Consider the following 27002-nt stretch of genomic DNA (forward strand, 5'->3'; position numbering starts at 1 on the left):
AATGTCGTAGCGTCCTCACTGGCCTTGTAGATACCTATGTACATGATTTGCTCGTACACGTGGATGTGTAGGTCGACGAATTCTTGCAGGGCGAGGCACCTCGCGGCGAGGGCGACCTCCAGGTGGACATTCTTCGTGGCATCGGCGGGCAGTCGCAGGTGTCAGATTTCGGGTTCCGACAAAACCCTTAAGGTTCGAACACTGGGGTGCGCACAGAGATCCCTCCCTCACTGATCACGCCCTCAAACACTTCGCGGTCTCTAGACTAGGCACTCGAACTCACAACACACAAGACACAAATTTATACTGGTTCGGGCCACCGTTGTGGTGTAATACCCTCCTCCAGTGTGGTGGTGGTGGATTGCCTCTAGGGCTGAGGATGAACAGTACAAGGGCAAGAACAGCCTCCTGAGGGGAGGTGTTCTTGTGCTTGGTGAAATAGTGGGCGTGAGGGTGGATGAATCGACCTCCAGATGGGATGTCTGAGGCTCAGTTCAAGATGGCCTCCTACTGTGGTGGCTAATCCTATTTATAGAGGCCCTGGTCCTCTTCCCAAATATTTGAGCCGGAAGGGAGCCAATAATGGCCAATTTGAAAGGGGTCGGCTAGTACAGCTTATCCTGACAAAAGTAGTCTTCGCCTGCCAAAGGCTCTGGTGGTGACGCTGTCTTGGGCTCCACGGTGACCTCCATCTTGCTGTCCTGCTGGTCTTGGTCTCGTTGCATCGATATGGAAACCTTTGCCTGATGCCTCGGAACTCCTCGCCTGCACTTGCCTCCTTAGCACCAAAGAGGAAACAAGGACACTATGTGCGCTGGCGCCCGCCTGGTCTCGATCGTCATGGCTCACGTCATTGGAACCTCGCGAGGTTTGCCTTGCCTTGATCTCTCCGCCCCTCGTGAGCCAGCCTGGTGAGGCCGCTCCTGAGGAGGTCTTGTGTTGTCCGCCTCGCGAGGCTTGGCCCCTCGCGAGGGTCTTGAATCTTTGCTGGTGAAGATGGGTCGTACGGGCCCACTCGCAGAGCCACGCCGTGGGCCGCAGGCAGGCAAGTCTGGGGACCCCCGTTCCCAGAACGCCGACAATAGGGCCACCAGTGCTTGAAAGAGGTTCCGACCATGGAGGCCGATTAGGGTGGCAGGCAATGAGGAGCCCGGGTGCGCGGGCTGGAGGAGTAGGGCGATGTCGTCCGCGAGCTTCTTTTGGACGGTGAACTTGTTGGTGGTGGCAACGATCATCTGGTCCAACTGAGAGTCGTAGTTGGCGCCGACGGCGGCCATCCACCAGCCGGTTGCCAACACCGTCTAGAGACGATCCTCGGTGCCATGCCGCAGGTCGGCGTCGTGGACCACCTGGCACAACCGCTGGCCGCTCTCGCGCATCGCGGCCATGGGTCTGGCGCGAGGACTTTTGCGCGTAGTGTAGGTGCTTAGGTAAATGCTTAGGTGCGTACGATGTGGTAGTTGCATTGGAATGGAGGGGCGCCTTTATATGAGGGCAAACTGCGTTGCATCCACATCATGCAGCCTCTTTTCCCGGTCCTCCTCCCATTACTTCCCTCATGCATTAATTGAAGGAGAATGCATTGGCCGTTCAACATTTCGGGAACCGCTACTCCCTCCTCGTCTGCATTAAAGCCGTATCGGGAACTGCGCCGCCCACTGTCAAATCGAATAGTACTACGCCGCCTGCTGCACGCCCGGCTGAACACGCCTCCTCACCTCCATTAAACCCGCATGCAAACCGAGAAACCTACTCCGGCCACACGTCCGTTCATGAGCGGGCCGGAATTAAACGCAACACCGGCCGAGCTCCTCCCGTCCGCCCTCAGTTTAAACGAGGCCAGACACTAGCCGAGCTCCTCCCATCCGCCCTTAGTTTAAACGAGGCCAGACACCGGCCAAGCTCCTACCATCCGCCCTCTATTTACACAGGGCCAGACAGACAGCGGGCAAGAATCACACCCCTCCGCCACTCCCCCATCTCCTCCTTCACCATTTTCTCCACTCTTCTGATGGCTTCCGAGGAGCCGTTCTCTGGTATATGACCCAGCTGGGTGGCCCGCCGAGCCCTCCGAATACGGGCGAGGTCACTCGGTGCTTCACCAACCTTGCTTGGCCCGATGAAGCCAGTTGCCACCCCAAGCAGGCGCATGGTTCAGCAACTCGGCGCTCCAGTTCATCTCGATGAGGAGTGGCGAGTTGCTCCATGCTGGCACGGTGGCGAGCACACTAGTATGGGCGTCGTTGCTGCGCGTCGTACCGCGCCACCAGTGTATGTGGGCGCGCCTCCCATGCCTGCGGCAGCGCCATGCAGGCAGAGACAGAAGCCGGGTGCGTGGAGAGCGACGAGTCAGTGGCCAGCTTCTCCGTGTCCACCACCATCATCGAGGAGAAGTAGAACACGGGAGGCCGCCGCCACTTGGGTCCCATGAAGGCCACCGCCGAGGCGACGACTGCGCATTCAGGTGGTTTCCTTGCTGCTTCGTCTCTTCCGGGGACCTTCGTCGACCCCGCAAGTGTCTGCCGGGCATGAGGAAGACAAAGGGATCCGCGGGCGGCCATTTAGATTATGTACTCCCTCTCCAGCTGGCGGGAAATATTTGTTCTAAGAATGGATAAATTGTATGTATCTATAACTAAAATAAGTCTAGATACATCCATTTCTAGGACAAGTATTTCCGGACGGAGGGAGTATTAATTGTACCAAGAGAGTCGGATTGGCACCGCTTCGTTCATGTAAATGTAATGAAATCCATCATGTTTATATGAAGATCCGGCTTTTTTATACGAAATCCTTCATGCTTATATTAAAATATGAAATCAGTCCGTGTTTGCACGAATTTCATCTCGTTGGTTAGAGTTGTGAAAATGTATGCCTCTGGCGTTTGATGTCATCCTCCGCGGAAGGAAGCAGAAGGAAATTTGCCAGCTGCCGTTGGAGATGCTCTTATGCTGGAAATAATAGAGTGAAATCCAATCCATTTGAGTTAATTGCATGTATGATTGTCCCTCTATAAAAATTTAATTGCATGTACATTGTACACGTGACTTGCAGGGTGGCTACAGCTTCGTACAGAAAGTTAAAAAGAAACAAGTCCATCTGTAATCTTGTATTCTAAGTACTCTGTGGGTTCCACTGTCAGTACAGTAGCGAAAGAAGTAAATATTAAATAAGCAATATATAATATAAAAATCTAAAGTTAAAGACAGAATTCGAACTCATGTCATCGCATTGTGAGCATCCGGCGCTAACTAGTCCAGCACATTTTTGTTGTAGACCATGCTAGAGATATATCTCCATGTCTACTCTTATACTCCATCCATTCCTAAATACTCCCTCTGTTCCCAAATATAATACCTTTTAGGGATTCCACTATAGACTATATACGGAGCAAAATGAGTGAATCTACACTCTAAAGTATGTCTATATACATTCGTATGTAGTTTATAGTAGAATCACTAAAAGGTCTTATATTTAGGAACGGAGGGAGTATTTGTCTTTTTCAGATTTCAAATGGACTACCACATACGGATGTGTATGTGGACATATTTTAGAGTTTAGATTCACTCATTTTGCTCCATATGTAGTCACTTGTTGAAATCTCTAAAAAGAAAAATATTTAGGAACGGAGGGAGTAGAAAACAGAGTTGGTGATGATGGTGTGCGTGCCATCCTGCAATATAGGCCGTCGGATTTATATCTAACGGATAGGAATGAAACTATGGCAATTTTGCAAAAATATACCCACACCCCTCTCCACGTTCGCAAATACGGCCTTCCCTCATTCATCCTTTTCTCTCACAAGATAAACTACTCATACAAATGCATCTTGATGTTCCGTGCAACACACGGGCATCTAGCTAGTTTCTTTTAAAATAGTTACTGTGATAATTGGGTTGAAGTGATATATTTTATGTCTGCCCCGAATGATTTCAGATTCACTAGTAGTAACAAAGAAAAGGTTGCCTTGTTAATTAACAGAAAACAGGGTGAAAACTATCACATGAGGCCGGTAAAAACGAGGCACACTGGGTTCAGTGTCATCGTCACTACAGCTGTGCGCGCGCGAGAAGCCTACATATCAAGGGGGCTACTGAGCGAGGCACGGAGACACAATGTTCTAGAGAGAAACCAATTGACATATTATGATCAGATCGAGTTGTCACCCTTCTGCTGTCATTGTTGGGGTGGGGGAGGGGGAGGGAGAGAAAGATGTATCGAGAGTGTGCGTGTTTGAAAGAGGAGTAGATAGATTACTATAAAGATCGAGGTGCCACCCTAATCCTTCGGTGTCGGGTAGCGTGTGTGTGTGTGTGTGCGTGTGTGTGTGTGTGTGTGTTTGAGAGAGAAGCCAGTTGATAGATTAGTATCAAGATCGAGGTGTCACCCTACTCCTTCGGTGTTAGGAAGTGTGTGTGTGTGTGGTTATGTGGGTGTGGGTGTGGGTGTCGAGGGAGAAGTGACACTTACATATCTCTACTCTTATAAAAAACAAAGTTGGTGATGATGGTGTTCCTGCCATCCTGCAATATAGGCCATCCGATTTATATCCGACGGATAGGAAGGTAACCATGGCAATTTTGCAAAAAGATACCCACACCCCTCTCCGCATTTGCAAATAAGGAATTCCCTCATTCATCCTTTTCTCCCACAAGATAAACTACTCATACAAATGCATCTTGATGTTTCGTGCAACGCATGGGCATCTTGCTAGTAGGGAGAATGAGTTTGTGTGACACATATCTAGCTATATTAAGGGATAGGTAGATAGCATTTGTGAGAGGCATACTTAAAGCATCACGAAGATAAACAAAACGGTGTTCATGCAAATGCAAGCGTGTGTGTGCGTGAGAGAGAGAGCGAAATCTCAAAACAAAAGGTGCTCCGCTGGAATCCCATTGTATGTATTCATATGGTTCCGGAACATAAATCAATATCTACTTCGTATCATGGCCAAAGGTACAATATCGATTCAATGCTATAAAGATTGGACACTCACGTATCACGTTTTTTTCTATTTAAATAAACCTTTTCAGTTGTGCATGCCAAAGTTACAGTGATGTTTCTTCAAACAACCAATGTAGCTATCATGTACATGAGCCATTGTTACTCTTGCATTCAAAATCATTAGTCTTGGATGATTTAAGGTTCTATTATGAAGTAATATATGTAATATTCATATATGAATTCAACCGGTACGCAATTTATGAAATGGAGGCTATGTAATCATATGAGGTAACACTTTTAAGTAGCGGACTACAATATCCATTTCTTTTTGTGCGCCTCTACACTAACACGTCAATGCATTATGTTTAAAGTAAATAACCAATTGCACTAAATTATCTATTTACACGAGAAATACATAGGCTGAGCGTTTGATCCCTTTTTTGTGAACGCGCCACTACACCCGTACGATTGGTCATGCCGTGTGAACGTCCAAGTTATCGGCGCATCATCCCAAGTTATTGTCTTTTTTGGGGGTGGACTTCACATCAGTTATTAACTGCTGAGCATGCCCCGTGTACACAGTCTCGCATGACCTTCCCTCTAGCACGGTCCAAAATTAGTTGAAACTGGATACGAACGATCCCGCGGGCGGCGAAATCTCACGCCTCCTTCTAAAATTTCCGCCACCTTAGTCTTTAGCATGCGAAATTCCCCTTTTCTCCTTGGTGCACGGAGACCAACAGTTACAATACCGCCCTCATCTACATAATAGGTCAGGGCTGCTTTGGTAACTTCCGATTCCCCCCACTACACGGCACCCCCATTTCCTCTCCCCCTCCCGCAAAAACGACTAACTCCACAGCACCAGAGCATCTTACATCACGTCGTTCGTACTTCATCGGCCTTTCTCCCCTCCCCTCTTGAAACCCTAGACTGCTCATCCACCGGCGTACTAGAGCCCATTCATTGCCAGCGGCGTCCACCTCGCCGGATCTGCTTCTGCGGCCGCATCTACCCCTCCTACCTCCCCTAGAAACAAGTAGAGTGCTCATCCACCACTGTACCATAGCCCATTCAGTGCTGGCCTTGTCCACGGCGTCGGATCTGCTTCGCCGGTACTCTCGTCAACCGCAGCGCATCTGCAGTGGCTCATTCGTACTCCCCACCGGAGACGCTTCGTCCACCCCCCCCCCCCCCCCGAAGCTGCCCCACCGACTCCCACATCGACGGCCTCTGATCCTCTTTGCCGACACCTTCCTCAACTCTACCGGAGCCGCTTCGCCGACACCATCGTCAACCCCACCGGAGTAGCTTCACCTATACCATTCTCAACCCTACCAGGGCCGCTTTGCCAACTCACAAGTCCACGGCCTCAGATCCGCTTCCTCGCACCCTCATCCAACCTATCGGAGCAGCTTCTGACACCCCGTCCATGGCCGCAGATCCGCATCATCGACACCATCCTTAACCCAACCACCAGAGCAGCTTCACCTACGCCCTCGTCCACGGGCACAGATCCGCTTCGCCCACACCGTAGTCCACCCTACCGGAGCCGCTCCACAAACACCCTACTCGATGGTTCTAGATCTCCTTACCGGACCCCGACAGCCAGCGCAGCGTCATCACCCTTGACGTTTATAACCTGATTCCCACCGTCTGGCAAGATGCCAAGCACCTGCTACGGCCTAGGTACTTGTTACCTTTAAACCCGTCCAGCATCACCTGCCCGATGTACTTCAAATATACTAACAGGTCACTGTTACCTGTTATGCAGCTAGCAAAAACTACAAGGACGATGTTTCTTCTGGATCTAGCAGCTTGGCCAACCAAGATCCTGGACTGAGGCATTGCTATGGTCTTGTAAGTGCATCTCTCTCTCTCTCTTGTATTGTTCTGTGCCTGCCAGCGTGCTTTACTAGGATTTTCGACCAGTAATCCATTTGTGCAGACAATGATTTCTACTACTGGCTGCTAAATTAGATATGTAGATGTCATACATGATACTACCTCATACCTCCGTTCCTAAATATAAGTATTTCTAGAGATTCCACTATAGGCCACATACGAAGCAAAATGAGTGAATCTACACTCGAAAATGCATCTATATACATCTGTATGTGGTCTATACTGGAATCTCTACAAAGACATATATTTAGGAACAGAGGTAGTACATTACACAAAATCGTAGGTGGCATGTAGGAATTCCAGTGCACTACATTAGGCTCACTTAGAGTGCCTGCTAGTCCAGCACACAGAGTCAAGGCTAGTTTATGCTACGCACACAATCATTAATTGGTGGTTTAAATATGCGCAAGGGATATGCAATGTATTCATGTAGAGATGTCTGAAATTAGTCGTGTCAACTTGCAGATAGGGTTACACAATGAGAAAGTACAAGATGTATGTGGCAATTTCATGGAACATCGCAAAAAAAGGAGAGGCAGCGGTGAGCCTATACAGTGTGTTATGGTACGTCACTCCTCCATTGCAATCATCGTGACATGTTATTTGTATGTCAGTTCTATTGGCCAAGTTTCTTAGGGACATTTATTACGAGTTATCCTAAGAAAATAAGCACCTATGAATATAAGCTCCATGTAATAAGCCAACTAGTTCTTTTCATTGCGTTTTCAGCTTATCTTTGGTATGATCAGTGAAAAGTCTAGATTGCATTATATTTTTTTTCATTTTGCTGCCCATATGAAAATTAATTTGACTTGCAAACATCACAAATTGAACCCAGTGCAGTAATTAATATGATAGGAAAATAGACCATCACTATTTGCTCAAAATGCAAATACAAAGATACCATCTACTTGGCACAATCTACTTTGGTCAATGTTTTCCATAGAGATCCCATTGCCTAATTTAAACGAAGAATGCATGACCCACATTTAAATGAAGAACAATTATTTATTGAAATTCAATGGTCCAAGTGGCTGGTTATTATCATATAGCAGCACCACCTGAAACCATCATATAGCAGCAGCAGCTCATAGCAACTCATCATACAGGAGCAGCAGCAGCAGTGTGCAATTCATCATATACCAGCTGCAGCTCATAGCAATTCATCATATAGCAGCAGCAGCTCATAGCAATTCATCATATAGCAGCAGTAGGAGCAGCTCATAGCAATTCATCATATAGCAGCAGCAGGAGCAGCTCGTAGCAATTCATCATATAGCATCAGCAGGAGCAGCTCATGGCAATTCATCATACAGCAGCAGCAGGAGCAGCTTATAGCAACTCATCATATAGCAGCAGCAGCTCATAGCAATTCATCATATAGCAGCAGCAGCTCATAGCAATTCATCATATAGCAGCAGCAGGAGCAGCTATAGCAATGCATCATATAGCAGCAGCAGAAGTAGCTCATAGCAATTCATCGTATAGTGGATCAGAATGAAAAATTTGCAAAAAATCAGAGGAGATCCTCACCTTGTTGGATGAGCTCATCCTTCAACAGCACCTCAAGGCCACGGCCTGGGAGGTGGGGAGAGGGAATAAGGTGCCTTCTGCCGCAGTGTGGCATCAGGCTTAGTTGTGCAGCGCCTGCCGGAGTAGTGCGTTGGACGAACCACAGTGGAGCAGCTGCTGGAGACCATGAGAATGAGGGGCGGCGCCAAAGGGAGGAACAGCCAGGGAGATTTGCCCCTACCCACTGGCCATGTAGCCTAGCTGGACAGAGCATCGTCGAGGACCAGGCAAGATGGGACCAGTGGCGACGGCTCGCTGGAGGAACCCTAGTGCTGCAGGCAGGGGATCGAGGTAGAGGGAAAGGGGAGAGGAGATGCAAGCGGGCATGGCAATGAACGCTTGCGTGTTTGTTTTTACTTGAGGGTGAGGTGTGACACGGGCGTCAACAGTTGCATTTTGAGTGTAATATAGGCAGACAACAAAGTCATTTCACTATTCCCCTTCCCTTCAATTTTTAGTGAGGTTCTACCCAAAACACCCCCCTCCAAAGCGAAATTAGTTAAGCCCAAGCCCATAACTCAAAAATGACTTCTTTACATCTTTTATGGCTTATTTTGACAATAAGCCCTGAAAGGCGGAATAGAACTGGCCCTTAACCTGTAGTTCAATTGTGCGTGCAATGATGAATCACTCATGCCTGCTATAGTGTACATTTAGGCATCACCATACATGTGCATTCCATTGTAGAATCTGGAATATGCAATGTTATGTTAGTTCATACGTTGCACATGATGTTTAAATGCCCCTTAAATCTGGTCAGTCAAGTGATGGCCTTTAAGCCTCCTTCTTTGCTTCTTTTCTTGATATGTAAGATTTGCTCACACATCTGTTCAATTGCTTGTTTGCATCAGGCAGCCATACTAGGACTGTTTGCTTTGATTACTTGATGTTCTTGACCTAACACTCTAACAGAGCTTGTCAATGATTTAAACACTAAGGGCTGCTGTAGTGGGGCCTTTTCTAACTCGTAGGTGAGATAGTTTTGCTGTACACTAAAGTAGGCTCTCCAAGAGTACCTGGAGATCTAGTTCGAAGGTATGCCTAGTTTTTACATAGTGCAGACATAGTAAATGCTCATTTCATTGTGTGCAAGTGCAAGAGATGCAGCATGTTTCATTATGTGGCGTCATTTTGTTATAATCTCATCCTTTTGTGTTCACAGACTGGAAAGTATGCATATTTATCTTCCAAGGAGACGAGTGACTAGTTTGTGTCACCTTGCAGAGGGGGTGCAATGAAGATAAGATTGAGGATTTCCAAGTACAAGATGTTAGGAAGGAGCCTTGCAAGAGAAGTAGGAGCTGCACTGAGCCTCTTCAACCTGTTAAGGTAAGTCACTGTATCCAACTCAATAGTTCAATTCCTTGTTTGTTTCAGGCATAGTTAATTTGCTCTTTTCAATTTCTTTATTTGTCCTCAGTTAATGAGATGCCCAAAGAATGATGCCTGATGTTGGGTACTTGTATAACTATTAGTTGACATAATTAAAGGCCTTACCATTTAATTACTTTGTCGAAGTGTGCCTGAAGCTTTGAAGTCTATTAACCAACTATTATTGCATGAGGCTCACAATCTAGTTTATACTAGGCTAATGATTGCATAGTTTTGCTTGTTGTACTATGTTTGTATGAAACCCTATGTTGTTCATTATGCTCCGTAAGACTTTAATTCAGCTACAAAATGGCCAATTGCTTGCTTACTTCTACACAACGAGCTGTCTAAATTTGTAACTTGTCTGTGTTTTGGATTGGGCCCCAACATCATGCTCCTCTGGTGAGCTAAGAGAGATTTCTGTATGCAAGCTGCACAGACTACCTTTTTTATAATTTTTAAAATATCACCTGCTTATGCTTCATGACGTGTAACATTATTGTTAGTCTTGTTTTGCCATGTACAAAATAGTCTGTCTTGCTCGCTTCACTGTTGTAACTATATTTTTGCCCTAGTCATGTGTACTTAGAGAAACATTTCAGGATGAAGTGACATCAACACAAAGATCTGCGAGCAGTGCAGCATGGTCATTACCGAATGAATATGGGTTGGAATTGGAATGTGCTGATGTTCTCGAGCATCAACTAGAGGTGGCAAGACAACGTGTACATGATTCTCAACATACAATCAACAAGTTGAGACTAGACATGCAGGTATTAGATGCAGGAGTCAAAAAAATGAAACAAGACACTGAGGTAACAACAAAGGAATTGGAGATTTTGCAGAGTGAAATTTGTGCTATCTAAATCCAGTCAATCCTATTTTCTAAAGAGATTATAGTTCAAATGGTAAGTTATGTTTATGCGCGTCCATGATGTAGGAGCTGTATTTGCCTAATGTATGTAATTTATTGTTTGTGTATGCTTTATTATCACTAGCGCGGAACCATAATCCCCAGTGGGTATAATCGTCTGTAATTTCTTTATTGTATAATGTAGGATTATTCTATGTTTCTATGCCTTAGTCTCTTTATTGTATAGTGTATGTTTTTTAGAGGTGACAGTATAGAGTAGGATAATTCTTTGAATATGCTATATCGTTCAAACGGGGGCCAACTCGCCCAAACGTTGTAGTGACCATGGCCCTCCACAGGCCGTACGATCCATGGGCCATCTATGGGATGGACGATCCATGGCCTTCTATGGTCGTCAGATCCGTGGGCCTTCTATGGGCTGTCAGATCCATGGGCCTTCTATCGGCTGTCGGATCCATGGGCCTTCTATGGGTCGTCGGATCCATGGGCCTTATATGGGTCGTCTCATCTATGGGCCTTGTACGGGCCGTATAAGGGGTCGTAAATGGGCTTGAGTGGAAATCGTATGTTTTATGGGCTGACCATAACGGGCCGTTAATAGGCCGTATTTGATGATGCTATGAAAATGGCCCAACAGATTAACGGGCCGACTGTATCCATGGGCTGAATTTGGCCCATAAGCAGAAAAGGCCAGTAACGGGCCGTAAGTAACCGAATGCTGGAAATGAGCCCAAGAATAAATGGGCCCTGAGAAGGCTGAAAGGTAACACGGGCTGGAAACGACCCAATGGAATAATGGGCCGCTAATGGGTATAAAGCGATACACTGTTCATTATGGGCCGGTTTCACCACGGGCCGTTAATGGGCCAAGAGTTACAAAGGGACTCATATGGGCCGAAATACTTCATGGGCCATACATGGGCCGGAAGTTACAATGGGCTGGAATCATATTGGACGGCCCAGATGACGCTACTGGGCCTAATTCCGGTCGGCCGTAACTGGCCGTGAGTTAGCGGGCTATAAATGGGCTATATGCGAACATGCCGTTAACAGGCTTTCCGTAGGTCAGCCTGCCACCTTTTGACCAAGTCAAACGGGCCGGCCTTTTCACAGGAATGGGCCGCTATTGGGCCATGCCACGTGTCAATGTATCATAGACGCCTTGGGTCCAATGAGTGGATGACATCTGTCCCAACGGTGAGCCGACACGTGTTTCCTCCAGCCAATGATGATTTTACACGTGGAAAATCCCCATTGGTCGGGGCTGTTAATGGGTTATCGGATCCAAAACCGGACCCGATAGCTTAACGGCGTTCCATTACGGTGGATGCCACGTGTCGGTCACCCTTGACGAAAGCACTTCTGTGATGCACGATTTATCGTCATGGAAGTGGACACTTCCGTGATGATAATTTTGGTAATGTCATGGAACACTTCTACGACAGCACAGGTATGACTATCTTGATTCTGTCATAAAATCGTCATGGATGTACATGCATGACAAAAAACGCGACCTATTGTGACAAACACGTATCATCACGGAAGTGTATTTTTTTGTAGTGTATGGTGTGATCCATGTGCGCGCTCATATGATGGGCACCAAAGACAACAACATAACCACAAGCAAATTAAACCAATCATAGCAATTCACCAATTACCGATAGGACAACAAAAATCTACTCAGACATCATAGGATGGCAACACATCATTGGATAATAATATGAAGCATAAAGCACCATGTTCAAGTAGAGGGTACAGCGGGTTACGGGAGAGTGGACCGCTGTAGATAGATGGAGGAAGGTGATGGAGATGTTGGTGAAGATGACGGAGGTGTTGGTGTAGATTGCGGTGATGATGATGGCCCCGGCGGCGTTCCGGCGCCACCGGAAGAGAGGGGGAGAGGGCCCCCTTCTTATTCTTCTTCATCGACCTTATCCCCAGATGGGAGAAGGGTTTCCCCTCTAGTCCATGGCCTCCATGGAGGCGGTGGGGCGAGAGCCCCTCCGAGATTGGATTTGTCTCTCTGTCTCTCTCTGTTTCTGCGTTTCCTGATTCTGCTCTTTCATCGTTTCTTAAATTCCTAGAGATTCGTAACTCCGATTGGGCTGAATTTTGGACACAATTTTTATCCGGATATTAGCTTTCTTGCAGCGAAAGAAGGGCACTAACCGCCTTACGGGGTGGCCACAAGGGCCCAGGGTGCGCCTGACCCCCTGGGGCACGCCCCCCTGCCTCGTGGCCCCCTCGGGCATCGTCTCGCGTTGATTCTTACTCCCAAAAATCACATATATTCCAAAAAAATCGCCATCAGTTTTTATCCCGTTTGGACTCCGTTTGATATGGATTTACTGCGAAACAAAAAACATGCAACAAACAGGAACTGGCACTGGGCACTGCATCAATATGTTAGTCCCAAAAATAGTATAAAAAGTTGCCAAAAGTATATGAAAGTTGTAGAATATTGGCATGGAACAATCAAAAATTATAGATACGATGGAGACGTATCACAAGGCTTCGCCTAAGTACTACGACCATACGACCGAGGTGTGTAACTGTGGAGGGGGGCACCGCAGACTGCTAAGAGAACACTTGGTGTGTCTTTGGGGTGCCCCCCTCCCACGTATATAAAGGAGGGGGAAGAGGAAGCCGGCCCAAGGGGGCGCGCCAAAGGGGGGAGTCCTACTTGGACTCCCGGTCCAAGTTGGATTCAGGCCCCCCTCTTTCCTATTCCAACTATAAGAAGGAGGGGAGGAGGAAGAGGGCGGAGGAAAGAGGGGGGGAACCCCCTCCTAGTCTAATTCGGACCAGCCATGGGGGGCGCGGCCACCCCTTGAGGCCCTTCTCTCCTTTCCCCTAAAGCCCATTAAGGCCCACTACTTCCCCGGGGGGTTCCGGTAACCTCCCGGTACTCCGGAAAATACCCGAAATACTTCGGAACCATTCCGGTGTCTGAATATAACCTTCCAATATATCGATATTTACCTCTCGACCATTTCGAGACTCCTCGTCATGTCCGTGATCTCATCCGGGACTCTGAACAAACTTCGGTCATCAAAACACATAACTCACAATACAAATCGTCATCGAACGTTAAGTGTGCGGACCCTACGGGTTCGAGAACTATGTAGACATGACCGAGACACATCTCCAGTCAATAACCAATAGCGTAACCTGGATGCTCATATTGGCTCCTACATATTCTACGAAGATCTTTATCGATCAAACCGCATAACAACATACGTTATTCCCTTTGTCGTCGGTATGTTACTTGCCCGAGATTCGATCATCGGTATCATCATACCTAGTTCAATCTCGTTACAGGCAAGTCTCTTTACTCGTTCTGTAATGCATCATCCCGTAACTAACTCATTAGTCACATTGCTTGCAAGGCTCATAGTGATGTGCATTACCGAGAGGGCCCAGAGATACCTCTGCGATTCACAGAGTGACAAATCCTAATCTCAATCTATGCCAACTCAACAAACACCATCGGAGACACCTGTAGAGCATCTTCATAATCACCCAGTTACATTGTGACGTTTGATAGCATACAAGGTGTTCCTCTGATATTCTTGAGTTGCATAATCTCATAGTTAGAGGAACATGTATAAGTCATGAAGAAAGCAATAGCAATAAAACTAAACGATCATTATGCTAAGCTAACGGATGGGTCTTGTCGATCACATCATTCTCTAGTGATGTGATCCCGTTCATCAAATGACAACACATGTCTATGGCCAGGAAACTTAACCATCTTTGATTAACGAGCTAGTCAAGTAGAGGCATACTAGGGACACTCTGTTTGTTTATGTATTCACACATGTACTAAGTTATGGTTAATAGAATTCTAGCATGAATAATAAACATTTATCATGATATAAGGAAATATAAATAACAACTTTATTATTGCCTCTAGGGCATATTTCCTTCAGGTCTGCCTTGCTGCATTAGAACAACCCCAATTCCTTTGCCTGATGCATCAGTTTCCAGGATAAAAGGGTGGGAGAAATTTGGCATAGCTAATACAGGAGCAGAAGTGAGGGCTTGTTTGAGTTGTTGGAAAGCTTTGGTGTTTTCTACTAACCAACAGAAATTCCCTTTTTAAGCAAATCATGCAAGGGTCTACATATGATGCCATATCCTTCAATAAACCTTCTGTAATATCTAGCTAGACCCAGGAAACTTCTGAGTTTAGTGATATTTTCAGACATAGGCCACTCAGCTTTAGCAGCAATCTTCTGTGGATCTGTGGCCACACCATTTTCAGAGATAACATGCCCCAGGTATTCTACTTGTTGCACTGCAAAAACACACTTGGACATCTTAGCATAGAGCTGATGTTCCCTCAAGAGCTCCAAAACCAACTTGATATGTTCTAAATGTTCTTTGAGACTTTTACTGAAAATTAATATGTCATCAAAGAACACCAACACAAATTTCCTCAGATATGGACCAAAAATGGTGTTCATGAGTTCCTGGAATGTGCCAGGGGCATTGGTGAGGGAGTCCGGGACTAAGGGGTCCTTGGGCGTCCGGCCTGTTAGCCATGGGCCGGACTGATGGGCTGTGAAGATACGAAGACCGAAGACTGCACCCGTGTCCGGATGGGACTCTCCTTGGCGTGGAAGGCGAGCTTGACGACCAAATATGTAGATTCATTTCTTTGTAATCGACCTTGTGTAACCCTAGATCCTCCCGGTGTCTATATAAACCGGAGGACTTAGACCAGAGGGAAGAGATAATCATTACCGTAGTCATGCAGGCTAGGCTTTTAGGGTTTGCCATCTCGATCTCGTGGTAGATCAACTCTTGTAATACTCATATTCATCAAGATCAATCAAGCAGGAAGTAGGGTATTACCTCCATAGAGAGGACCCGAACCTGGGTAAACATCGTGTCCCCTGTCTCCTGTTACCATCGACCTTAGACGCACAGTTTGGGACCCCCTACCCGAGATCTGTCGTTTTTGGCACCGACAATTGGAAAGGCCAAAAGGCATGACCAGAAACTCAAAATGGCCAAGGAACGTTCTGAAGGTTGTTTTATGTATATCCTCAGGTGCCATTCTGATTTGATGGTAACCAGACCTTAAATCCAGTTTGGTGAAGTATTTTGCTCCATGCAACTCGTCTAACAAATCTTCTATAACAGGTATAGGGAATTTGTTCTTAATGGTCAGTGAATTAAGCTTTCTAAAATCAGTCCATAGCCTCATGGACCCATCTTTCTTTTTTACTAACAGAATAGGAGCTGCAAAAGGACTCTGACTGTGTCTTATCAAATGTGCACCTAGTAAAAAATTTATCTGCTCCTCCATTTCCTTCTTTTGGTGTTGGGGAACCTTGTAAGGTTTGACATGTGGTGGTGCAGCCCCTTGCACTAATGGAATTGTATGGTCCAAAGCCCTATGAGGGGGTAGTGTTTTAGGCTCCTCAAACAAATCTGCATACTCTAGCAGTAATTTCTGTATTTGTGCTGGAGTTTTAAAACCTTCAGGTGCATCCATGAGTATGTTATGAACTTGACACAGGAAAACCTCTGGCCCTTTGTCCATGAATTTGTCCCTTTTCTTAGGAGGAACCTCTTTCACACTAGCAGGAGTAGTGAACACAGCTGTGGACACAGTTTGCTTGCCCCCATGTGTAAAACTGAATTGTTGTGCAGGAATATCAAAAGCAACAGGGCTAACCGCAGTAAACCAATCATAACCGAGAATTGCATCATGGCTTGGTAAAGATAGTGTTCTAAAACTGTGAGAAAGTGTCATTTTAGCAATCTAAAATTGACAGTTGGGCACCATTGCAGCAGACACTAATATACCACCACCAACTACTGCAATTTTTCTAGGTTTGACAGGTAGCATGTTGCAATTGGATTTTATTGCAAAATCTTGATTGATGAAAGATGTAGTGCTACCAGAATCCAACAAGGCGACTGCCTTTTTCCATTGCAAAAGCAGATATGAACATAGCCTGATATCCTTCAGATATTGGCGCCGCTTGTTCCTCTAACTGTTGTTCCTCGTGTCATAAGTGGTTTGTTCCTCTATTTCTTGTTGCATAGCATGCACATTAGGAACTAACTTGCATTTGTGACCATGCACCCACTTGTCTCCACACCTCCAACATTCTCCTGGTTTCCTGATTTTCTGTGCACTACTTGTAGGAATTTCAGCATGTCTAATAGGAATTTGTTGCTGAGAGAAGGAGTAGCACTCTGTTTTTTTTGGATATCCACCAGCACTTTTCTGATAGTAGTTGTTGTAAGGGACAATAGTTCTTTTTGTGCTGGCAGTTACAGGTGGATGACAAGGTTCCACATCTTTTGCTAACCAGTAAGCATCTGTAAGAGTTTGAGGCCTCAATGGTCTTACTTGGTATTTTATACCCTCTCTTAGTCCATTGACATAGCATCTTACAAACCAAGATTCTCCTAACTCTGGAGTTTCCTCTTGTACATCAGCCATAAGATCTTCACAAAAAAATGTGTATTCAAACACTGTGCTGTTAGACTGTTTCACTGAATTAAACTTTTCAGTCAAGTCATAAGGGCCCTGTGCAGAGAATCTTTTGGTGATCTTTGTACAAAATTCCTTCCATGATACTTCCTTCTTTAGTAGACCAGATCTTCTTAGCCAAACATCTGCTTCACCAATGATATATAGCAGAGCCAAAGAAACTTTATATTCCTCAGGTGCTCCAGACAATTGAAAGTACTTGTTGCACTGTCTGATCCAACCAACAGGGTCTTCTCCTTCAAATCTAGAAAAATCCATTTTAGGTCCTTTTGTCAAAGACTTTATGAACTGACACTGCATATCTTGTTCATAGGTTTTTGCATAACCCTGCCACAGTTGCCTATCTCTATTTTGCTGATAGTATTGCTGAAAAGCGGGAGTGTATGTAGGTTGTCTGGCTGTGACTGGAGTGCCCAAAGGACTTGCCTGATCTGTCCTACCTTGTTGTGCATATCCAGGAGGGGCTGCTGGTTTGCTAGTTCTGACGGGAGGCAAGTTGTGTAGATGCAATTCTTTCAATTGTCTGGTTTTCTCCTTCTCTGCTTCCAATTGTTTCCTCGGCTGCTCTGTTCTGAGTGCTTGACTTTGCAACTGTTCCTGCGACATTGTTGGTGATTTGGGTCTCTGTTGAGAGCTTGAAGGCAAGTCAGTATTACTTCCTTTTGTTGGTTCTTTCACTGGCGCTTGCAACACTGAGTTGATTGTTGAGAGTTGTTTGCTCAAGTCCAGAACTACTTGCTCCACACTGCCCACCCGTGTCGCAATTTCCCCTTGTTTTGAACTAATGGAATGCACATCATCATGCAATTTTGCCATATTAGCCTACATTTGAGCCTGGTCTTTCTGCATAATCCCCACATCTTCCCTGAGAGATAGCATTTCATGCAGATCCACCTCATCGATTGCTTTCGCACGCCCCATCGCCTCGATCTGAAGAAGAGGTAAGGAATTTTACCATGGGTGACATCCGCAACCCTTGCTCCCTCCAGATCCTGCCGCCGCCTCGATCCATGCTACCAAGGTACACAGATCAACGCTCAGACGTGGAATTTTACCGATCGAGCAGGGAGCTCAACCAACCGCTTCGGCTCGACTGATCTGTACCCGAACAAATCGCCGCTGCCAACGCCGTCGTCGATCACCGCCTCCACGCCGCCGTCGACTCCAATGAAAAGGGTGGGGAATTGGGTGGGAATACCTCGAGAGGAAAATTTTCTACCCACCAGGAAGCGCCTCCGCCAAGGAAAACGCTGGCTACTGATACCAATTTGTCAGGACCTAACTATTTCTCCGATCTAGAGTTAGGGATTTGAGAGATGTAATTGGGGAATTTCACCCAGATCGGGAGGAGTTTGTATTAGCTAGGAGTATACTTGGCCATTACGACAATTCATTGAATGATTCGATCATCAGAGCCAGCCACAACTCGGCTGTCTTTATAGGTGCAGAGCTCACGGCAAGAAGTGAAAAGTAACAGTAACGAAAAGTAATGTTACAATCTGCCATCCAACGGCTAGCGACGAACTGTAAACGTGAGGAGCTATATCGGCCGTCCATTTCTCTTTCTAATCTGCTACAGTTATCTGAAGACAGAACTCACACCATCTTCAGTCCCGACACTCCAGGTGACGAAGATAAACCTCCATGAAGCGAATCAGCAAAGAAAGCTGATGGGAGATATCCAGCAGCAGCAATTTTTGAGTGAGAAGCAAGATTTAGGAAAAGAGAAAGGGGGCCGGAGGAGATGGATGGGGAAAACAGGAACGGAGAAGTCAATAAGTCTATAGAATAGGAAAGTGGAGAATAATAATGGTGGGACCCATTAAACTAATGACGTTTTGGAGTACACACACCTGAGTGCACGTGTCTCATATTAAGACAAAATATATCAAGGTTCTCTGGTAATAAGAGTAATGGATTGGTACGATAGCCAAAATATAAAAGATGGCTTATATTTTAACGATATATTGTTTGCTCTCCCAGAGTCCTCACTTCGCATTTTTTTTTAACACAGTACGCTCACCCTTGGTACTGTTGTGCACGTCTATAAAAACAATCACTCCCTCCGTTTCAAAATACAATTCTTTTTAAAGATTCTATTACGGACTACATACGGATGTATATAGACATATTTTAGAGTGTAGATTCACTCATTTTGCTTCGTATGTAGTCCATAGTGGATTCTCTAAAAAAGACTTATATTTAGGAACATAGGGAGTATTTGTCTTTTTAGAAATTTCAACAAGTGACTATATACGGAGCAAAATGAATGAATGTATACTCTAAAATATGTCTATATACATCCGTATGTAGTAGTCTAGTTGAATCTCTAAAAAGACAAATATTTAGGAACTGAGGGAGTACATACCAGCAAAGTTTATATGGATATCAAGACTATAAAAAATCTAAATCAATTTCAGTAAAAAACAATAAATAAATATACCAATCTTGGGTAGCATTAGCAATTAACTTATGACTACATTAAAACAAAAGCAACGAGGACTACTCCCTCTGTTCCAATTTAGCTGTTGATGTGTACTAAATCAGCGCCAACTATTATGTAATAAAGAAAGTAATAAATTTCTGTTTATAAAAAACTAAGCAACATGATAAAAAATGTTAGCAAAAATATGTAGATATAATTTGAAGAATGCAGTCCAAAGTACGGAAAATGTGAATGGACAACACATATATTTATACTAGGTATATGCCCGTGCGTTGCCACGGGAGTCCAAATATATATGCAATGACATTTGATCAAAAGGTTGTTCTTTTCATGAACACAAATAATATGCTTAGTTTTTTTTTTGCGTGGGTGACAATATGTGTAGTTTCTAACCATGTCTTTATTTTCTGCTGCCGAAGTGTCTCCTTGTCCAATATGTCGGATATCGCTCACGCCACCTCCTGTGTGTCACATGCATTGTATTAAATTTAACCCGATTTACAGTCCATTGCATCTAGCAAAATAAGTTAATGCGGCTCAATTACTCCTGATGTGATTTAGAACTTCCCATTTACATGGCCCATATATCTGAAGCAGCCTAAATGAGCTAGCCGTCTACCTGATACATCACCAGTACCATATATACATGACATATTTCCAAGCAGTCTAAGTTTTATTCCTCAAAAAGTGTCTCACATTTTGAGACGGAGGGAGTACATCATTAATACATATAAAACAATTTACATCATAACCTATTTTGGAGCTCCATGGTGACCGACAAGCACCTTGACTACTAATGGCACAAGGTAAGACGTGTCATGCCCACAACCGATGTCGGCTCGCCATGGAAGTAGTTTCGCACACATATTTTAAATTAAAAAAAAGATAGATGAAGCTACATATTAAAGGTGTAAAAAAGGCATGAAGTACCTCTGACGGATGCACATAAGATAGTGCACTACCAAAACAAAGTAGTCTATGTAGCAATTTGGTTGTCCAAATTTTTTTACAAGCAAATGTATCATTCATGAGAAATGGGAATTGTGAGGTTCTACAGTTAAAATGTAAGAAACATAACACCCATAGGGCCACAGGTGTGTCACCCCAGCTGACGGATTCCCATCCACCTTTACTCAAATAAAAAACCAAACATACCAAAGAAAAAAAGTTCACAAAATTCTAATACTTGATAATATCATCACATTTGGTTTAAATTTTCTATGGACAAATTACATAACATTTTCTCAAAAAATAACTTCAAAAAATCCTAGCCCGCGCATCGAGCGGGCCACTTTGCTAGTTGAAAACGAACAATACTAAAACAAATAATCCCTTCTGGGGCCAGTATTCCGGCAGCCCCTCGCCAGCGACTCCCTGGTGCGCGGTGTCTTCCCAGTGCGGAGGCGGTACTCCGCCTTCTCCGCCTCGCAGCGCTTGACATAGTGATCTGCCTCTTGCTGGCGGACGCGCGCGAACGACCTTGCCATTTCGTCGGTGGCACGCTGGAGCTTATCGGCCCACCTCCATGCAGCGATGAGGCGCCCAATGCTTACGACCTTCCTCGCGAAGTACCCGTCTTCATACACCTCCTCCACACGACGACGTGCCCGCCCCCAAAGCTCTGCAGCCTCCTTTTTCCAGGCGGCATCACGGGCTTCACATGCCGCCTGGTACCTGGCTTCCTCCTCCGCCATCTCCTTCTTGAATGCCACTTGCCTGGCTTTCTCAGCCGGCGGCAGCGACTTCCACAGACAAAGGTTGTACTGGCCCCAAAACCAATCCAAAGTTGGGAGGTCTGGCGCAACCTCGTCCGGTGGCACGTAGGGGTCCTCGTCGCTGCTATTCGAGTGAGCGTCCTCGAGGGGCGGCGACTCCTCGTCGGCGCGTGGGCAGACCGGCGGCGCCATGGCAGAGATTTGAGAGAGAGAGGGCGAGCGAGGGAAGGATGTAGATGAGAATGCAGGCGGGACGATGTGAGCAAGGTAGTATTTATTGGCAGCCGGAATCTAGATCGATGGGAACAGTACACACGCCGTTAGCCGGAATTTATGAGTATTGTAGTTTGAATTGCACACGATTCCCGTAGCAAAATTCGTGTGTGAACATAATAGCTGACGGTTTCCAATACAGAACCGTGTCTAATCAATAATCCCCGCCACTCACCTATCAAACCTCGAGCCGCGAGATAGAGTGCCAATCGTGTGGGGGCCGGTTGTCTTGCCAGATCTTTACATTTTCTTTTTTGAACACCAGATATTTACATCGTCTGATGATTTTTAACTCGCACACAAGTACACAAAAATATGATTTTTAAACCGTTATGGTTAGCTGTTGCATGTAGATGTAGTTCAAATTTGAATCACGATCATTAAATGGCTAGAAAATCATTTAAATGTCTTTAAAAGGTCAAATGACCCCTGAAATTTTCCAAATTTTCACATGAAAGTTGTATTAGTGCACGTTAAATGTAGAAAAAAAATTGAAGGACGTAAGAGGAAGCTATCTCCCGTTCGTCATGAAACATGCATTGTTTCCTCTCGGAACCATGAACCTTCTAGTGAGTTACTCCGATTTGTGAGGGGTGTGTGTCCAAACTTTCGTCAAACAGACCAATTTTTTTTACCACATCATCTTGGTGGCATGACATTACATCAAACAAAGTTTCATGTTTTTCTGATCATTTTTTAATTTTTTGGAATTAAAATGCCATGGCACTCCGTGCATACATATGCATGTGTCAATGTCGTGAGACCAATATTTTTGAAAATTCCTTCTATTTTACTGCAGATGGAATTAACTCGCACATAAGTACACAAATATGATTTTTCAAACCGTTATGATTAACCGTTGCATGTAGATGTATTTCAAATTTAAATTACGGTCATTAAATGACTAGAAAATCACTTAAATGTCTTTAAAAGGTCAAATAACCGCTAGAATTTTCCAAATTTTCACAGTACAGTTGTAGTAGTGCACGTTAAACGTAGAAACAAAAATTGAAGGCCGAAAGAGGAAGCTATCTCCTGTTTGTCATCAAACATGCATTGTTCCCTCTCGGAACTACGAGCCTTCTAGTGAGTTGCTCCGGTTTGTGAGGGGTGTGTGTCCAAACTTTCATCACACATGCGAATTTTTTTGTCACATCATCTTGGTGGATGACATTACATCAAGCAAGGTTTCATGTTTTTCTGATCATTTTTTAAAATTTTTGGAATTGAAATGACATGGCACTCCATGCATACATATGCATGTGTCCATGTCGTGAGACCAATATGCTTGAAAATTCTTTCTAATTTACTATACATGGAATTAACTCACACACAAGTACACAAATATGATTTTTCAAACCGTTATGGTTAGCCGTTGCATGTAGATGTAGTTCAAATTTGAATTACGATCATTAAATGGCTAGAAATTCATTTAAATGTCTTTAAAAGGTCAAATGACCCCTAGAATTTACCTAATTTTCACATTACAGTTGTAGTGGTGCACGTTAAACGTAGAAAAAATTTGAAGGCTGTAAGAGGAAGCTATCTCCCGTTCCTCATCAAACATGCATTGTTCCCTCTCGGAACCACGAGCCTTCTAGTGAGTTGTTTTGGTTTGTGAGGGGTGTGTGTCCAAACTTTCGTCAAACATGCTGATTTTTTTACCACATCATCTTGGTAGCATGACATTACATCAAGCAAGGTTTCATGTGTTTATGATCATTTTTTAATTTTTTGGAATTAAAATGCCATGACACTCCATGCATACATATGCATATGTGTCCATGTCGTGAGACCAATATGTTTGAAAATTCCTCTTAATTTATTACACATGGAATTAACTCGCACACAAGTACACAAATATGATTTTTCAAACCGTTATGGATAGGCGTTGCATGTAGATGTAGTTCAAATGTGAATTATGGTCATTAAATGGCTAGAAAATCACTTAAATGTCTTAAAAAGGTCAAATGACCCCTAGAATTTTCCAAATTTTCACATTACAGTTATAGTAGTGCACGTTAAACATAGAAAAATTTGAAGGCCGTAAGAGGAAGCTATCTTCCGTTCGTCATCAAACATGCATTGTCCCCTCTCGGAACCACGAGCCTTCTAGTGAGTTGCTCCGGTTTGTGAGGGGTGTGTGTCCAAACTTTCGTCACATATGCCAATTTTTTTACCACATCATCTTGGTGGCATGACAGTACATCAACCAAGGTTTCATGTGTTTCTGATTTTTTTTAATTTTTCAGAATTAAAATGCCATGTCACTCCATGCATACATATACGTGTGTCCATGTCGTGAAACAAATATGTTTGAAAATTCCTTCTAATTTATTGCACATGGAATTAACTCGTACACAAGTACACAAATATAATTTTTCAAGCCGTTATGGTTAGCCGTTGCATGTACATGTAGTTCAAATTTGAACTGCGGTCATTAAATGGCTAGAAAATCACTTAAATGTCTTTAAAAGGTCAAATGGCCTCTAGAATTTTCCAAATGTTCACATGACAGTTGTATTAGTGCACATTACACATAGAAAAAATTTGAAGGTTGTAAGAGGAAGCTATCACCCGTTCGTCATCAAACATGCATTGCTCCCTCTCGAAACCACGAGCCTTCTAGTGAGTTGCTTCGGTTTATGAGGGGTGTGTGTCCAAACTTTCGTCACACATGCCAAAAAAATTACCACATCATCTTGGTGGCATGACATTACATCAACCAAGGTTTCATGTGTTTCTGATTTTTTTTATTTTTTTGGAATTTAAATGCCATGTCACTCCATGCTTAATTGTGTCATAGCCGTTAGACCAATATATTTGAAAATTCCTTCCAATTTACTGTACATGGAATTAAATCGCACACAAGTACACAAAATATGACTTTTCAAACCATTATGGTTAGCTGTTGCATGTATATGTAGTTCAAATTTCAATTACGGTCATTAAATGGCTAGAAAATCACTTAAATGTCTTAAAAGGTCAAAATGACCCCTGAAATTTTCCAAAATTTGACATGACAATTGTATTAGTACTACAAAATTTCTCGTACATTTAAAACACCATCCGTTGCCACTTTACTCTAAATTCGTCTTTCATAGCTAATAAAAATATCTACAACATCACACGCAGTTGTTTTCTAGGAACCGTTTGCGATGAAAATATTTGGGTCTATTTAAGTCTCCCTCCTTAAGCTTCGCCGACTCGTCTGCTCCAGTGCCAGTAACCCCTGAATCCATGAATCCCGATCTCCATTCCCGCACCCCCTTCTTACAAAGATGATGCTGGGAAATGCTTCGTGAAGACCCGTACGATGGTCGTGTCCCCCCGAGTGCCGCCGCCTGCACCGAGAGCGTGGCTGCCTACGCCGAGAGTGCCGCCACATCCGCATTGAGTGCAGCCACTTCCGCCGATAGGGCATCTGCGGTAGCCGATAGGGCAGTTGCAGCAGCCGAGACAGCTGCAGTAGCTGCTGCGACGATGGCTGCAAACGACGTGAGCACTCGAGCTGCCGTTCGTGCCGCCGATGTCGCCCTAGCCCGGGTCGAGGCCATCCACGCCAAGATCGAGGATGCACACGCCAAGATATTCCAGGCCACCTTAGACTCCAGCATGCAACCCACGTCCGAAAAGGCGATGGTGGCCATGGAGCACCTACTTCCTCATGAGGTCGCCGAGCGGGAGCTGGAGATGCAGGAGGCAGCGGAGATCGAGGAGCGCCGGGAGAAGGAGTTGCGCATGGCCGAGGTCGAGGTAGAGAAGAGTCTATCCGTCGAGGAATCAGCGATGGAGTACCAACGTGAGCTCTGACACAGCCACTGCTACGAGTACTACAACCTTGAGGGCGGCGCCGAGGACGCGGTCGACTTCAGCAGGGGGTACGCGGAGTCCACCAATGGCGGCCTGTCGCCAGGACAAGTCATCGACGTCACATCTCACACCGGCGATGCATAGGCCGGCGCGGCGGCGTATTTGTTAAAATTATGCATACTTAGGCTTTCTTTTTAATGCTGGTCTTTTGTTAGAGCAATGTTTAGGTCAACTGGCTCTGTTTAATTACTAAAATTGCTCGATTCAGTAAGTGTGGTATGTCTGCTGTATGCTCTTTTGTGTGCCCAAATTAGCAAGCGATATTAAATTATGCAATGACATACTCGGGGAAATTTCCACCAAAATTTGAATTATCAAACTCATCCCATGCGCGTAAAGCAGAAGAATCATTTGCAATGCACACAATCGTTCAAAGTGAATGGTCCGGCGGCACCACACGCAATGTTCCCCTCCACATTTCTAAAATTTTGGCCTACCGCCAAAATATCTACCCCCGCCTCCCTCCCCCCTTCCCCACCCCCTTTTCTTCCCGACCACAAGTCACATTTCCCCTGTTTCCTCCTTCCTTCATTCCTTCCTAAGCTATAGCCGCTTCCTCGCTCTTGTCGTCTCGCATCCTACCGCCGGGGTCGCCATGGTATTCTTCAAAGACCTCTCCAGCGGTTCCTCCGACGACGACGACTCCTTCACCATGCAGGTATGCCTCTCTTCTCTCTCTCGGGCTATGACTTGGAATGAAGGATTTTTACCCACTAGTCGATTTGAGTCATTTCTTCCTCTTGTAGCTCCCTAGGACCATCAGTGACAACAAATGGAGCGGGGTGGCTGAAGATCTATCTGCTCGTTGTCACCATCAATCTCCATGCGTGAAGCTAGTTGCGTTTGAATCTATGGACAGTGGGAGGAAGCTTCTGGCATGTGCAGAGAAGGTTACACTCTCTTTCGTTGTTACAAACCATTTGTTAGATGTGATTCAGACACTGTCACGGTCCTGACCTATTCATACCACACCTTCAACCAAACGCATCCTAAGACAGTGTCATAATTTGTACCTAGTATCTTAAATTGTTGCCATCTCATCAGCGGTGCCATTAGAAAATTATTTGGCACCGCTTCAGCAGTTTGTGCAGCCAACTTTGGTCCACACATCCGAGCAGCCAAGCAGTAAAATACTAAATCTTTATGGCACGAAGGAACTAGGCATCGGAGCAACTATGTGCTCCGAAGTCCGGGTCCCTGATTTTTTCCGCTGTATCGGCTCGCCAGTGCAGGGCACCAGTGCGAGATGTAGCAACAGTTGTCTTTACACTAGTTTTGGCATACATAGTGGACAACCTTAGTGCTATTAGTTCTATGTTACTAAATTTGTGCATGTACACACATGTTAGTATCAATTTGCTATCGTCCAAACAGTGTCGCTATGTTGTTGTAGTTATATTTACCTTCCTCATAAAATGTTCAATTTGTTATTTATTGTACACGAGTAAGAACTTGTAGCATTGTTGTAGTAGTTATAGCTTCTGATGTTCCAAAATTTGGTTGTTGTCT

General features: G+C 44.9%; 1 pseudogene; it reads right to left on the reverse strand.

Moving 5' to 3' along the window:
• Positions 1-16747: 16747 nt before the first annotated feature.
• On the reverse strand, positions 16748-18139 carry LOC147964639 (uncharacterized; annotated as a pseudogene).
• Positions 18140-27002: the final 8863 nt, after the last annotated feature.

The sequence above is a fragment of the Triticum urartu genome, chromosome 6A (genome assembly GCF_056163025.1).
Source record: "Triticum urartu cultivar PI428250 chromosome 6A, HENAU_Tu73, whole genome shotgun sequence".
Lineage (NCBI taxonomy): Eukaryota > Viridiplantae > Streptophyta > Magnoliopsida > Poales > Poaceae > Triticum > Triticum urartu.